The sequence below is a fragment of the Aythya ferina genome, assembly GCF_964211825.1.
Source record: "Aythya ferina genome assembly, chromosome: 4".
In the NCBI taxonomy this organism is placed as follows: Eukaryota; Metazoa; Chordata; class Aves; order Anseriformes; family Anatidae; genus Aythya; species Aythya ferina.
In genome coordinates this window covers 15,274,070-15,290,819 of record NC_140300.1, presented here as the reverse complement: position 1 = coordinate 15,290,819, position 16,750 = coordinate 15,274,070, and the positions used below count along the sequence as shown (strand labels likewise).

The following is a 16,750-nucleotide window of genomic DNA, read 5'->3' as shown; positions in this document are numbered from 1 at the left end:
CTTTGGATGAGCAGGAAAATCCTTGGTAATTGCCTGTTCAGGATATGTTATACCTTGAAGTGGGAAGAAAAGGGGATTTTCATGTTAGCTTTTTGAAGAGAACAAAAAGCCAGATTTGACTGACTCAGTGTACAAGGCAAAAGACACCCAGGTCTTTGAGTCCATCATATTGTTAGCCTTTTTGGGGGTTTGGAAAAATACTGGAGACATTGAAATTGCCAAAAAGCTAGGTTTTGGGCCTCTGTTTATTGTTCAAAAGATGCTTGTCCATCTTCACAAAATATCTAGTCCAGTTTTCATTAAGCGACCTTCAAATCAGCATGTCAACAGCAGTTTTGCTAGATTTAAATAGAACAAGATGTATTAAAGAACCGGACAATAAGGTTTCCAATATAGTGTGTGGTTAATTCCCTTCATAATGCATGAGAGAAGAGAGGGTTGGAAGTGAGGACTGGAGTTCAGGATTGCACTGCTTTGTGAATCTGTGCTTTAAAAATGTCACAGGTTATTAAGATCCAGAAATTGTGTTCAGATTTTCTTTGTAGAATGAATCAGTTCTTGCCTTACTTTTCTACTGGAAAAGATGTGGCAGGTGAATCATACGTGGCCTGATGCTATTTGCCACTTTTGTGCTGCCTCTGCTCTGGCAGGCATCTATCTGCCCATCTAGCCGGCTTGCAAAAGGAGCAGCCATGCTGCCCTCCCAGCTCCTCCTGGGGAAGGGACACCCTCTGCAGTTCCACCCTCCCAGTGGAACTGCCTTACTGCTGTTTTCCTTAATCTGAAATTTAAGTCATTTGCATTGAAAGCATATGGCTGTTCTTTCCCTATGCAAACACAACAACTGAAAACATAATAGTGTGGAAGCAGCTAGGCAACAATTAATTATTATGTTTTGTTTTTCTTTTTAGTATTTAAAATGCTTTGCTTTCAGCAGCACAATGTTTGGAGGAACAAAAGGGATACTAAGCAAAGCCACGTTGGAAGGGTAGGGAATAGAAGGGGTTGAGAGATAAATGACAATATGCCCAAGGGTTATGAGAGCCATCTAGCGATAAATACACTAGGAGTGAAAAAGGTCACTCTGAATAAGTGAGTGCAAAAAGTAATCAAGCATTAGAAAGAGGGACATGCCATGTGTAAAGAATGAGGTACTGGAGTTAAGAGTATAAATACTGATAAGGAAAGGAAAGCGGGAGAATGAAAGCAGATTGCCCAAGAGCTTTGGAAAGTTGCATAATGAAATTGGCTTCAAGAACATTGGGACAAAGAGGTTGGTGGGAGGGGGGGGGGAGCACAGAGCTGCTGAAATCACTGCTCTAAGGAAAGCTTGCTCTTCAGATTCTGCACAAAGCCCCCGTCTGGCATTTGGGAAAGATCTTCCTGACATACAGAGAGGAGAGTTTGCTGAGAATGTTTTTTACTGCTATGAGACTGAATCATAGACAGAGCGTAGTCACTTCAACACCCACCTGGTTCAGTTTAACATGAGAAGACCTATTTCTATAAATTTTGCAAGTCTTCCACGTGGCATATGCAGAAGATTACATTTGGACCCCTCCTGCATGATTATTTGTCGGGGCTGGGTAGTGTAAGGTGCCGTTAATGACAGAAAAATTCTTAGGAAAATTCTCCATTTCCTGACAGCCGTTCTGCTTTGTTCACAGCAGCCTTTCTCCTGGGCTGTGAGAGCACCACGGGCTTCAGAGTTTTGGTATCTGCATGTCATGGACAGTCCACTGGGTAAGGAATCTGAGAAAGGGCAGCTATAATGCCAATATTTAGCCGAACAAAGCTAAGGTATCAGAAATCAAAGATTTTGCCTAACTGTTTGGACAGACATGAATGACATGCATATATATATATATAAAAAAAATATATATATATATATATATTTTTTTTTTTTTTTTAAGGATAATTGATCTCTGCTTGGAAGGAGATCATCTGCATCTGCATTCCTGAATTAAGGAAAAAAACCTCACAACCTTCTTATATTCTAAGGTGAGCTCAAAGCCTATTTTGTAGAAGTTTAACATGCAATGTACTGACCTGCATGAGAAGAGACACTATGAAAAATTGTTAAGAAAGATTTATAGTAATGTGCAGCCAGCAGTACCGGAGCTTGTTTGTGGTTGATTACCATGAAGATGGAAACAAAAGTTCAGAAAAACTCTAGCCTGTGATGCCTTAAATTAAATGACGTTGGATGATGTTTCTGCCTCATCTGGCATGCCTGGTGGCTTTAGCTGGCTCACATCATTATTGCTCCTGCTTCGATGCTGAGGGTGGCTTATTATACTCATGAGAACTATGTGGAGTTATAGAAGAGATGTGTGACTCCTCCAAGCAAGAGAAAATGTATAAGAAAATACCTATATCTGCAGGGAATCTGTGGCCTCTCTGTGCTGCCAGGCTTTGAAGGTTTTGCTGTCCCAGCCAGTACTGGGCACAAGAGATGGATGGGCCATTTCTTTCCAGCAAGTATCCCAGCATCCATTTTGCATGGTAAATAATCCCTTGTTTCACCTGTAAGACTGTGTGTATGTGTGCTAAGAGCAGCATTCCCCCTCTCTGGCAAGGAAATGTGAAGGGGACTTTGCAAGATGCATGTTCAAAAATTTTGTGTTCTTCCTAAAGGCACTACAGAAGATAGACCTGCCTCCACTTTGTTTAAGTTGAACAACCTCCATCTGACACAGCTAAAGGAAAAAATCTGAATTTACTTCCAAGGTTATAAGAACAGAAATATGATACTGTCTGAGCCCCGTGTCCCACTCACATGTGATGATGTGTCACACTGAGTGTGTGTCATGCACAGAAACATTTCTGTCCCAAAGGCCAAGGAGAGATATTTGTTTTCTGTCTCTAGACTATTTTAGAAGTTTTGTTCTCATCCTTTCAGCTTTAAACAGCTTGCCTGTAGTCTGGATAATCAGTGCTGCAGTACTGATAATCAACATAGAGTGATTTTTCATGAAGCAATACACAAAGAATAGCCTTGCTGACTAGGCAACACAGATGTATTTGATTTATATTTCAGTCTTACCGTGTTGGATACTGACCCCATACTTTGCCCCCACGGCCATCAGGTTTTCAGTACAAATGATGCAGCAGAATCATGCTCCTGGTTGCTACATTAGGGTATATTCATAGCTGTTGATATTTCACAAATCAAATCTGAACACCTGAGTTTTGGTGGTCTATGCATTATGAATCTTATATTTGCTTTATAGACACCAATGTAGAGAAGGAAGCTGAGAGGAATATGCTATAGTTCTTTGGATTTTGTAGGAAGCATTTGCAGTCCATGCAGAATTGCTCCCTGCTGGCTGTCTCCAGGTCTAGTATTAACATCATGTCATTAGCGTGCAAATGTCAGAGATGTTTTATTATATTATTTAATTTCAGTTTTGCCATTAATATGCTCCTACATTCCTCCCTCTTCTTTGTCTTTACACTCCAGTTATTAAAGCACTTTAATATTCCCTATGGATCTTGTTTAGTCAGCCTATACATATTTAATACAGGCAACTCCTCTGTGGGAGGCAGTCCTTCCATCAGCACCCTCACCCGAACAAGTTTACATCTTCCTTGAACATGAAGTGTAGGCTTACCCTTGGAAAATGAGTGACTTTAAAGCAAAACATCATGGGAACACCATGAACTCCTCAGTTCTTCATTTCTATAAATGACTCTTTGATCTTCTAAAGAAACCTTTGTGCGTCAGTATATATTGAGCAGATACTTGTCTTGGAAGGGTGGGGTGCAGGGTGGCAAAAGCATGTGGGGATCCCCAAAGAACTAACTGATATCCCTAAATAAACAGTGTCTGGCATCTGAACATATTAGCTGGCCTGCACGGCAGAGCTTGGAGGCAGTGCTGAATTGAAATGACAAGATGACTTCAGTTCTGTAGCTGTCTCTGTTGGAGGTAGCTTCTCTGGCCAGTGGAGACACACGCATGCTCTCCTTGCAACGTTGCTCTCTCTGCAGCCGTGTCTTTTAGCTCCTGCTATTCCCTTCCTACTTTGTCATTGTATAGTTGCCATTCTTTGAGCCTTAATATTTCAGTGTCATCTTTGAAGCTAAAGCTGCTCTTCCTTCCTTCCCTCCTATCTTTCCCTACTCCCCATCACAGAGCAGCAGAGCCAATCAGACTTTCCAGATCAGAGATCTTAAAAAATCTTTGAGGAAAAAAATGATGGGAACATTCTGGCCAAGCCTTGTTAGTTTTCAGTATTGTTTTTAAGCATTTCAGTTGTTCTTAACTTCCACTTTCCAATGTTACTTTCCATCAGGGTTACTCTCCTTCTTCTCAGTGTCACAACAGAATGAGCAATTCTTCTCTCAGGTGGCATATTTTCAAGCAGATTTCTATTTTGTTTCTGTCTGCTCATGCTCTGAAATGCTGTATTATTCTCCTTCCTTTGTCAGTGCTTAGCATTATATGAAAAATGAAATTATGCGTCTTTTTCTCCTTTAGGTCATGCATGTTGATATTCAGATTGGACCTAATGCAAAACTCTCTCTTCTGGAGAAAAATTGCCTCTTCTGCCATTAGCTGTGCCTTACTTCCTGATGAGGGAAAGGATTCAAAGGTGGGTGTTGAGCTGACTTTTCACTGTCAGTGATGACTGACTTTCAAAAGAAAACATCTACCCATTCTTATTGTTCTATGAAAATGAGATTTATTTTTTTTTTTTTTTTAGCTTGCTTTGCAGACACCAATTGGCAGTGGTATTCTGCCCTTTTATGAAAAGTAAATTCAGTCACTGAAAACATAAGTCCCAGTCCTGCAAAGAGATATGTGTGGGCAGCCAGTGCCTCTTTGCTGAGCCATATTGATTGGGATAAGGGTCTGTCTCTGTAGATAGCTTTGAAGGTTCAAGGTCTCTGTTGTGGCAACACAAGCAGTTTGCTGAGAGTCTGTATATAAAAGGAAACTGAGAGATGAAGTGGAAAATCTTGTGTCTGGCCTCCCCCCTGACAGCATGGGAGGAAGGAATGTCAACTTGGGCATTTTTCAACTTTAACTATGAATAGCTTCACTGGAGTTAATGATACATAACTAGTGTTTCTGCAGACAGCTAATCTGTTCTTCTGATCCTCCCAAGGCTCCCTGCTCCCTTTCCCCCTCTTTATTAAAAAAATGAACCCAGTCAAGGCAGAATTTTAATCTTTGCAACCTGCAGTTTTCATAAAGAGCTGGTTGGACAGGAGTAATCACAAAGTTTCTGTATCTGATGTCATTGTTCTGGAGCATTTGTTGTGCTTCCCACTTGTGGTTTAGCTGATAAGCACAGCTCAAGTAACAAAAAAGCTTTGTAGATTGTCAATGAGCGTAACAAAACCAGATTGTGCTCTGATGGTATTTTAAAGGAGGTATTCTTAAAAAAAATGTGCAAGAAGTTGAGTGTGCTGTTTGGGATAAACATTTTCTAAATTAACTAAATACAGTGGAAACAGCAAAAGACATCAAAATCTTTCAGATAAAATAGATCAGAAAAAAAAATCTGTCCGATCTATCCAGTTGTGTTTGGGATGAACTAACTCTTGTTTATGTGCTGCAATTATGGTTATAAATAAAGTTGACTTAATAATTTACATAATGAGGGTTTCACTAAGTATCTTTGAAATGAACAGCTACACATATTTGTTTATGTATATACAATCAACAGGATCATGCATATATATGTTTGTATCTACAAACACACACACATGTATATTTGTAGACAAAGAAGGGCACATAATGACCACAAGGTTTTTCTCCTGTTCTATTTCAAATTCATGCAACTGAAAAATGAGGAGCTGGAGATCTTTAGGAGGGTACTGTAAAATGTTTTATAATCCAGTACAGTGGTAGGAAACTTACATTTAGGAGCTGTAGCAAGTGCACATATCAATAGTGTTCCTACGGCGATGGGATGCAGAGGTGACTATTTTGTGCTATATACTCCTAGTTGTTTTGTACCAAGAGTCTCCCAGTGAGGCATAACATGTCCATATGGGCTGTGACACTCTTTGGAGGAAGTTTGAGATCAGTTTTAATGCAAAGTTTTTCCTGAGGAAGCAGCTTCCTCAAACTCAAATTCTAAATTCTTCCCTTCCCTTCCCTTCCCTTCCCTTCCCTTCCCTTCCCTTCCCTTCCCTTCCCTTCCCTTCCCTTCCCTTCCCTTCCCTTCCCCCCCCCCCCCCTTTTTTCTTTTTTTTTAAACAAAACAAAACAAAACCAACCAACCAAACAAAAAACAACAACAAAACACAATGCTCAAGAATAGTGTTGGGAAAGAAGAAATATTTATTAATTTAGTAATGGGATTAAGGAGAATTGGAAGAGACTATCATTAACCCAAGGGATAAATGTTATATATGCAATCACTACTGTCCAAACCATTGTTCATCTGGAAAACCAATTTTAGTTAAGCCTTTTTTAATTGCTTCTCTGTGTACATTTACTCAAATCAAGGAAGGAGCAGAAATATTTATTTTCTCTTTGCCGGATTTTTGTTGTGAATGTCTAATTCCTTTTTCTTATGGATACTTCTTATGGATATGGGTTTGAAAAAATGTCTGTTTTTGAGTCAGAATATCTCTACTGGTGGAAAGAGGGACTCAAGCTGCAGCAATGGGGCTTTAGGTGCAGCTGAAGATGGCTAGATGAGATTCAGGAGTTCTTCATACCACATCACAAAGATAAATTCACAGCATATGTGTGAAAAAGACCCACACCACGCCCTGCTTCAGCACAATACACCTGCATCATCTACACCTGTGCAGAGAAGGGCGACGAAGCTGGTGAGGGGCCTGGAGAACAAGTCCTACGAGGAGCGGCTGAGGGAGCTGGGCTTGTTCAGCCTGGAGAAGAGGAGGCTCAGGGGTGACCTTATCGCTCTTTTTAGGTACCTCAAGGGAGGCTGTAGTGAGGTGGGGGTTGGCCTGTTCTCCCACGTGCCTGGTGACAGGACGAGGGGGAATGGGTTTAAGTTGAGCCAGGGGAGTTTTAGGTTAGATGTTAGGAAGAACTTCTTCACTGAAAGGGTTGTGAGGCACTGGAACAGGCTGCCCAGGGAAGTGGTGGAGTCCCCATTCCTGGAAGTCTTCAAAAGACGTTTAGATGTAGAGCTTAGGGATATGGTTTAGTGGAGGGCTGTTAGCGTTAGGTTGGAGGTTGGACTCGATGACCTTGAGGTCTCTTCCAACCTAGGAAATTCTGTGATTCTGTGATCATTGCTAGCAATTCTTGATCTGTGCAAGATAATATCCTAAAGAGGAATAAAATTAAAAAATAAAAATAAAATACTGTCCTGAGTAGATTTTAAAGGTGAACCTCTGGAGCAGAAATCTCACATTTTTTCTTTTACCGCAAAATCCTTCTAAAATCAAAGCCCTACTGTAACAGTTACTCTTCATTTGTCTTTCTTTGTACCCCTGTTGATCCTCTAAGATTGCATACTGCCCAGGCCAGTATATCACAGGACAGCTCAGGCTGGAAGGAACCTCAGGAGGTCTCTAGTCCAACCTCCTCTCAAAATAGACCTGACCAGGATGCTCAGGGCATCATCCAGCTGGGTTGTGAAAACCTCCACGTGGGTTTGGTAATGCATGGGGATACCAGCAGCTGGTGTTGTACTGGGTTCAGTATGGGAAAAGCAAAGCTTCTAACGTCTGTGTGAGAGTATGGGAAAACGGGCAATGGGTGGGTCCCAAGGATGCAGGAGTTATCAGTGCATATTCAGACATAACCTTAAAGCAGAAACCTAAACAGAAATGCTGCTTTTATTTTGCTCTGGAAAAATTAGAAATTCCCTGGAAACTTGACACTTCTTTTCTAGGAAATACAGGATTTTCTGATCATCAAAAGTGGACAGTTTTCTGGTGGGATGGTAAATAGATGCCGCAAAGGGGCTTTGTTGTAATTGTAGCAGTAATTCAGGCTGGCTAACTGTTCCCTGTTTATTTAGCAAGGAATAAGCTTTGAGATGAACTGGGCAATGTAAGTACAGAGGATTAGTTTAACATTTGGGACATTACTGGCTGTATTTCAATATTGACCTTGAGTGCCACCTCCTCAGTAATGTATATATTAAGCCTTTGAGTGCCAATGTTATTTTATTGATGAAGTAACCTTTTGCTTGCGGTAGCGCTGGGAAACCACTACATGTATTTCAATGGAATTTTTCTGTGAGAAAAGGAGCAGTAAAAAGCCCTGGTTTACCAGGTTTTTTTTTTTTTTTTTTTTTTTTTTTTTTTCCTGGGCAAAACGGCCCAAAGACCTCTGCATAAACCATTTTCCCTTTGTCAGCATATCAGAAGGTAAATGCTCAGTGCTAAATCTTGGAACGGCATGTATATGGAACTTCATGGCATACCTGTCAGATGTTCTGATTCATTTTTAGGACTCTGAAATATCACAGCTATAAAAGATTTAAAAGTTCAGCACAGATTCAGCCGCTGGATTCAAAGAACCGCATTCATTAACTGTTTACCTGCCCTTTGCACACCCTCTGGGCTCAAAACAGGAACTGGCATCTTCACAATGAGCAATGCACCAGCATTACGCTAATGAGCTCCTTGGCATATTCACTTCTGTGCCACTCTGCAGAAGTTCATTCTCTTTCCTGGTACGCTGGGCATAGCAAAGGCTGCAGCATTTATGCAGGCAGGCAGCCCAGGTAGATGAAAGCCCCGGAGTTCCTTGAACACCACACAGCCTCCTTCTCTTCTCTCACATCTGCAAGCAAGTGGTACAAGTAAACAGTACAAGTATACCTACCAATGCAAAATGCTGTGTTGCTGAAGATTTCCTTAGCGATCACTCTAATCCTCCTTTTATTTCACTCTACTTCCCATTGACTGTAGGAGTTCAGACACAAACAGGGGGTCCTTGCCTTGGATGATCTTCTTACATGTGCTGACAACAAGGCTGCAAAGCACATCTTTCCCAATTTCATGGTACAGATTTCAAGGCTGCTTCATGCAGGGCTGTCCAGTATACACTTCATCCCCCACTCACTAAAAAAGCTAAAGCTGCTCTGAAGTCTTCATAAGAGGTGAAACCAAAACATGCCTAAAAGTGCTTTAAAAATACATAGGTCTGCTACTGTCCCAGCCCTTTCTTCTTCCAGAGCTAGGTTCTATTTACAGGGGATTTTTGCAGATAGCCAGAGGACGGTGAGTACCTCCATGTTTCAATGCTACATTCACTTTGCTGGGAGATGCTGTGGAATGTAAACTTCTCTAACGACAGCTCCTTCAAACCCTTTTCAGTCTTGTCAAGTTTTCTTATTAATAGCAGAGAAGTAATCTTAGTTCTTTCAATGGCAGCAACTCTCTAGGCAACTGCTGAATTTATAAGAATACAGATGGTGCCTGCCATTTCTTTTTTACAGCACCACACTGCATTCCTCGCCTGACATGTGGAACTTGTTTGGTACCATAATGCAGCAGCTGGAGACACTTTTCTTAGAGGTAAAAGCAGTTTTGCTTGCATTTTTCTTGGCAGCATTGAATTTTGCCCACCTGCAGGCAAGATTAATTTATTTTTTTTTTTCCCTTCCGAGATAGCAGAGCTCATGATGGTGATCTGATTTGATACATTTTGGCACAGTGCCTTTTCCTTTCTGCCACTGTAAACTGATAGAGCTAAGCATCCTCCTCCTTGTAAACAGCAAAAAATTCAGGCAAGCATCTAGATAAGTCTGTACATGACATTTAAAGTGTTTAAATGGAAATTTTATCCTTTGGGCTGTATCTCTGGCAGATGACAATGTTACGATTGAATTCTACCAAATTAAACAAAGTCAAGGCTCTTTATTAGAAGAACTAAATTGAGCTGAATAGTACAGAGCTGGGCGCATTGCGGCTCAGGCTGATCTTTCCTGACAGTCTCTGTTGTGCTGTTGACTGCACTGGAGCAGCTGGAAAATGGAAGGAAATCGGAGCATCATATGATTAAGGTTCAAAGTGCAGGCATGCTTTGGTCACAGGGAGGAGGGATATTTCTTAATGTCTCCCCGCAAAGCCCATGTATTTGGTTGATCACATGCTGCTAGTTAACTGATTTCTCAGATGTGTTTGTGCTGTGTTTGTCACCAGCTGTTAATGCAGCACTTTGGTTTTCAGATTCCTGGTTTTGTAGTTTTTACTTCTCTTTCTTGATAGCTCTCAAAGCAGTCTGGTCCAGTGTAAAACATGGAGGGATAAGTCTGACCTAGTATAAAATGGCATAAAATACTGGCCGCCTACTGCCAGTTTTGAACAGGCATATTTTTGCCTGGGTATGTGTAACAATGTGTCTCCAAGGAGGAAGAAGCCTCTGATCTCAGTATGGATGCACAACTTCAGCTTTATTCCATCACCTCTCTTTAGAAATAACATCTCGATGACTCTAATAGCAACATCTCAGGGAAGACCCAGACCACCTGGATGCTATTTTAATTCCAGCCTAGTGTAATTATGCTCCTGGATAAACTTTTGCATCACTTACGTGATGAATTGGCTGGACCAGGATACCACCGTTGATACTTTATGTAATGCTTCTAGCAACTGCCCCACTCCTGATCCTGTTGGAATGCTTAAAATCTCAGTTTGTCAGATTTTACCTCTCTGCTACTTGGTAAAGATTTGCTGTTGATGTTACTGTCAGCATTTACCACAAGTTTTCACTAGTAAAGATATAAGGTTAGCCAGAGGTAAAAAAGCTCAATGAGTCTTTTCAAAGCAGGGTAATGACTGCTCTTATTTGACATATTATTAAAGATTTCTTCCAAGTTTTAACCCAGAGTACACAAGAGAAAGTCTGCTACCAGCTAAAGGCAGATGGGTGCAAGCAATTCTATCTCAGTTTCTGAGCAAAGATGTTGGCTGGCTGATGGCTGTCCAGCGTGCAGGCAGAATCTCCCACTTGCTATGTACGTCTTGCATTAGCACGTTGTGAAAATCTGGTTCCCATTGTAAATATCAGCAGACTTCTCATTTCAAATGTGCAGTAAAACAGAGTGGGGCAAGACATATTGTCCAGCTGCAGCTCAGTAAGGGATTTCCTTCATTTGTTCAGTGCACTGGCCTGTTGAGATTGCTTAGGTAAAAAACAAAGCAGGCTTTTTTTTTTTTTTTTATATACAGGTCACTTGGATCTGGAAGTGAATTACAACATCAGCTGTTCTGACAGGCCAAAAGGAATATTTTTAGTTCCACAGTTAGTAAACCAAATCAGCAGGACATGACTTTTTGCTTGTTCTCTGTGAAAACCAACTGTTCCCTAGTGCTGGAGGTGAAAGGGTACATTTTTGTTTTGGCACATGGAATGAGTGAATTTCAGCCACTTCACTGTTCTAGCAGAGCTCATTCTCAGAGGAAAACATAGTGGGTAATCAGAAGTATCTGGCACTGCCAGTTATCTGGCCTTTTTCTATAGAGTATTTAAAAAGTAGCTAAGTAAGTTGATAATGATCTATTGAAGGTTATTGTCTCTTATATAAAACATGGAACAGGAATGCCACAGCTTTGTGGCCTATTTGATGTTTACATCTTTCTACAGCATCAGCAAGGTCCCTGTCGGAGCACAGGCACCCCAAGGCATGATGGGCACCTGCAGATATCTGGGATGACAAATCACTCTCACTTTCCTGTTATGTTTGGTACAAGATGAGACAGAGAAATGAGGGAGAATCACTGTGACCTAAGCCATAGAGCAAAAATAATGCAACTGATTCCTCCAATATTTTATAGAAATCTGTAGTCAAATGACAGTGTCATATAAGATCAGAACACCCTTCTGGTAAAGGTGCCTGATTTGTTGAGAGATTAGATCAGCATTTTGCAACTTGGAAAATGGATGAATGAAGGAAAGATGCTAAAACTCTGTGAAATTGTGAAAGGGACAGAAAAAAAAATATGGAAAAATTATTTACTATTTCATACATTTTCATTAGTTGTCCTTTAATTCTTGCATGACTTAATTAATCTGGGGAAGACTTTATCTTTTTGCCACAGAAGATTGTGGATGTTAAAAGTCCAAATGGCTGCAAAAAGCAGTTACTTGGATTCGTGGAAAACAAAGATCCTCAAGGGCTGCTAAACACTGAGAAGGATACAACTTCTAGCTTAGGAAGCTCTGCGTCTCTGACAGCTCGATGCACCAGAGAGACTACACAAATATGCTTGTCCTTATCCTGCAGTCTTTCCTTATACATTAATTCCACATTTTGATCTGAATACACTTTTGGTCTTTCAGTTTCAGTATTCTTAAAAGCAACTTCTTTTGTTAAAGGAAAGGAGGAAAAGGTCCTGTTTGATGACTGTCAATTAGTGTTTGAAGTCTTCTTTTCATGCTTCTCTTACATCCACAAAATAGCAAATTCAGAGGAGAAGGTGTCAATTAAATGAAGTTTCAGTGGTTATAAGTAAAGCAGGAGGAATTACTCATATCTAGGGTCTTAATTCTTCCCAGAAAAAAGTGTCCTCTTCTGTGTGAAAAATTTCTGAAAGTTCAACAGTGGAGGAAAGACACTCATTTCATAACTAAGACAAACCATAATTTGCCATCACTCTTCTGTGTTTTTTTAATCTCTGATGTTCCCTAAAACTTTTTGATGCATTTCAAAAGTCACACAAGTTTGGGTGAACCACAATTAGTATTCTATTGCCTCTGTCCACACAGTTTAAGTTATTTTTTTTTAAAAGATATTTCCATTCACATTCAGTGTCTTTTAATGTGGGCTGTATATGATAATGTAAAACTGCTGGCTACATGAAATGCAGTCCTGTTTTTAGAGCTGAGTACTTGGTATTGAGGACTTCCCACTGTTGCTCTACTGTAAGTTTTCAGATTGATAGATTCTTCTGGATAGCATAGCTGTTGGCACTGGAACAGGTTGCCCAGAGAAGCTGTGGATGGAACATGCCTGGAGGTGTTCTGGGTCAGGCTGGATGGGGCCTTGGGCAACTTGATCCAGTGGGTGGAATTCCTGTCTGTGGCAGGGGGGTTGAAGTTAGATGATCCTTAAAGTCCCTTCCAACCCAAGCCATTCTAGGTTTCTGTGATTAACTGTTAATATGGGCTTTGTGAAGGTTGCAGGCATGGAAAATGTGGTATGTCTCAGAGGAATCAGGGTTCCCCTTGGTGCTCTTTCCTGACTTTGGCAGGGGCAGAGTTAGGACATATTTTAATCTCTTTAATCCCTGGCTCCTTAGTGTAGTTTTAGGGTCTTTTCTGAATGGTGAATTTGATCTCCTAGGGTCTCCCTGCTCCACCTCCAGCCCTCTCCTCTGGCTAGCACACAAATCACAGGGTGGGTTGTGAACAGCATTGTGGTCTGCCTCTGCAAAGCTGCAGAGGAGGATGGTACAATGCTTTTAACAACGTTAACCAAACAGAGCGCTCTTAAAGGAAGGTTTTTAAAAGATCTTTCTAAAGGAACTATTGAAAAGGGAGGGCAGTTTCTTCAGTCATGCTGGCAGTCTCCCCTTGATGAGAGGAAATAGGGCAGGTGGCAGGACAGATGTTGGATGGTGGAGAAAGTGAGGGCAGATAGGGGAACCACTGCACCATTTGCACCATTGCCTTCAGCCTGGTGCTGAAGATGGGTGCTCTGGCCTCAGATGGGCTTTGCACCAATATCATCAATACCATCGATTTGTTTGTCTACTAGCTGTTCCCTGGGTGTGCTGCAGTGTAAATCCTTCTGGCATGGCCTCAAGCAAGGCAATTTTTAATGCACAGGCAGTAATAGAGATCCACGTATCCCCCTGTCCGCTTTGTTGGAGGAGGGCATTGAAAAAAAGATCTGGAAAGCATTCGTAAACAATCCACGTCTGCTGTTGTGATGTTGCATGTGTACACTGGTCAGGTGCCTGGAGAGAGGCTGATGAAGAAACTAGAGTGTTACCATGTAGGACAGTTGCTAAATCGCTTTCCCCATTAACTAGTGACATTTGAGTTAAACTAATGAGAAGCATGTCTGCTGCAATGCAGTGTACATTTATTCTCAGAGACTGCTTTTTTCAGCTTATGTACTGTTTCACCAACACTCTTAGCCACCATTACAGCTGATTAATGATGCCTTTCATTAAAGCGAAACTATTATGGACAGCCTTATTTGGTCTACTTTGAAACTTTTTTATTTCTGATCATCATCTCCTGTCCCTCCCTTCTCCTCCTTCTCATTTTTTCTCAGAAATGATAAGCGAGGCAAGAGATAATGCATTCACAGCCTTTGATCAAATGCTGTACATATGGCACATGATGAAAATCAGACAAAAAGCAAAGTGATATTCTCGATAAAACAGCTACTTCTACATTAATAATTTGCCATCATCTAAATTGCCATAAAAATCTCAGCTAGACTGATATAAGCCTAATGCCTTTTGCACAATAGGCAGGTTTTAAAGTACAAAGCTACATCTCTTCTCTGATACAATCTGTATTTTAATGGAATTTGCTCTATACGAGATGGCCTCAGGATTTCTCCAGCGAGGGTATTCAGCTGCTTGCTTTAGGCTTATCTGACCTTGCCTGTTTTATACTTAGCTTTCTGCAAGGAGTTTTCAGTAATATTAGATGTACAAAACACCGAGTTCTGATTTTTTTTGAACAAAAATACACTTATGCTCTGGACAGGTCCCTGGATCTACTGGATGGGGACCGGTGGGGGTACTTCCAGTGGGGTATGTTTCCTCTTTGAAACACAGCTACACCATTTGGTTTTCATGCACAGATTTCCCACTTCATGCAACAAGAAAAGACGTATGGTGAAGATATTTCCCCTTTGGTTGCAGAAGTGTCTGTAGTCCTTGGAGTATCACAAAATGATCAAGTGGAACAGCAGAAATTCCCAGAAAAGCAGTCAAGACACTATCTGGGGTCTCAGCACTCAGCACTGCTGTTTTCTCTTGTGTGACAACATGCACAGAGCATGACTTATTCCCACTTCTATCCACCGTGTGTTAACAAGTCACAGAAGTGCTTCGTATGACTGGGCTGGAGGAACAGAGACCCTACTCTAGAAAGATAACACATTTTCAAAAGACCATGTAGATAAATAACATTTTGGGAATATTCACAGAGAGCATATAGTCCATATCACAATTTCCTTTAAAATATTCACCCTGCTGCAAAGGCAACTCTCAAATGCTGTGTTAGACAGGTAGGGGTATGAGGGATACCCCTGCTTAGGTACAAAGTTCCTATTTTTTTTGCACCATGATTTATCAGCCATGTAAAACATGATTTTTTGTCTGTATTTGCTTCTATTCAGCTCTCTCTGACTTCTACCATGCTGTTCCGTAATACTCTTGAACAATATCCTACTCAGGCTGGCCTTGACTTTTTCATCCAAACTCAAGGAAAATGAATAGGTTTAGCAATATGTCAAAGAAAGTATTTGGATTCAGACAAAAAAAGATGAAGGTAAAAAAGCCAAGGTTCTCATAGATGGGAGGACTTGACTTAACTAAATTCTGCAATGGCAAGAGGAAGTCTGTTAGGATAAATATCTTAGGATGTCTCTCCTGCAGCAATGCCATTCAGCTAGAGGTACAATCTTTTGTGGAGCCATCATCAAGGTAATATTTAGTTCCATTACATAATGAAAACAAAGATTTTCTGTTAATAAATAGATATAAAAAAGAAGTAGTTTCTTTTGGCTTATTTCTTTGTACAAATCACTGTTGTACTCAAAACCTACAGGCAACTGTTCCTATAGCATGTTTTCTTCATCCTTTAAACATCTCATACATTTTCCTATTCTGAGGTGTGTTGTGCACTAAGCACTCAGATAAAATGCTCATAAAAAAAAATCCAAAAACTATTCAGGAACATGTAGGCATAGCATGGCTTTTGGTTTGGAAAAGCTTTTTAGCCCTGGAATTGAAGACACAATATTGTACGTGTGAGCAGCTTTTTAAACATGATAGAGAACAGTGTATGAGGAATACAAGTACAGCGAATGGCTTCTCAAGGACAGGAGCTGTTCAAAGGATTTCTGGCTCATAAATACTATTCCTATTACCCACTAGAACAAATGAGTGAGTACTAAATGTGGAACATTAGAAATCAATGCAAGAAGGTGTTATAGCATTCAGTGGGCTATGGTATTAGAAATGTGCTTTAGTTATATGTCTCTAAAATCAGAATCTTCATTACATTTATTCAGAGCAAGAAACACGATACAAGTTTTTTATTATTATTATTATCATTTTAATATATATATATATTTACTTATCTCTAAAATGCATTTTTAAGCTGAGGTCTTTGGAAATGTTCTCAATTCTGCTGTTCTTCAGTACTTAGTTTATATGATTTTCCTCCTCCTTATGATGGATTTAATCTTTACAGCGTCTTATGAGATGTGGACTTCTCAAAGTGCATTAAAAACACAGTAAAGGCAAGAAAAAGATCAGTGATAATATAGTGCTTCGGTTCCTTATATGAGCACAGTGAGGTCAATAAACAGTACATTGATGAACATTCAATCTGCACTGAGGTGAAAGGAGTAAGACACACATTTAAAATGAATGCTTTAGCCTAGCAATTTTCAGCAACTAGTGTATGTGCTGGTGGTGATTTGCCTTGGTTGCCCTTTACTTTCTGTCAGGACTCTGCACTGCACCAGATAGATCAGCATTAGTTCCTTCTAACTGGTGAGAGGGAGCAGAGATAAAAAAAAAAAAAAAGCAACAGAACATAGCAAGGACACCTCATTTGTGGTCAGTTTGCATCACAGAGGACCTTGTAGTGACTGAGACGCCA

General features: G+C 40.5%; 1 long non-coding RNA gene across 1 annotated transcript in view; it reads left to right on the top strand.

Annotated features, from left to right (window-relative positions):
- LOC311436571 overlaps positions 1-16,750 on the top strand; it is a 137,398-nt gene that overhangs the window by 98,220 nt on the left and 22,428 nt on the right. Inside the window, exons 7-9 of the long non-coding RNA XR_014692946.1 lie at positions 1,668-1,743; positions 1,914-2,001; positions 4,484-4,602. This is a non-coding gene — a long non-coding RNA (uncharacterized lncRNA). The remainder of the gene's footprint in view (positions 1-1,667; positions 1,744-1,913; positions 2,002-4,483; positions 4,603-16,750) is intronic.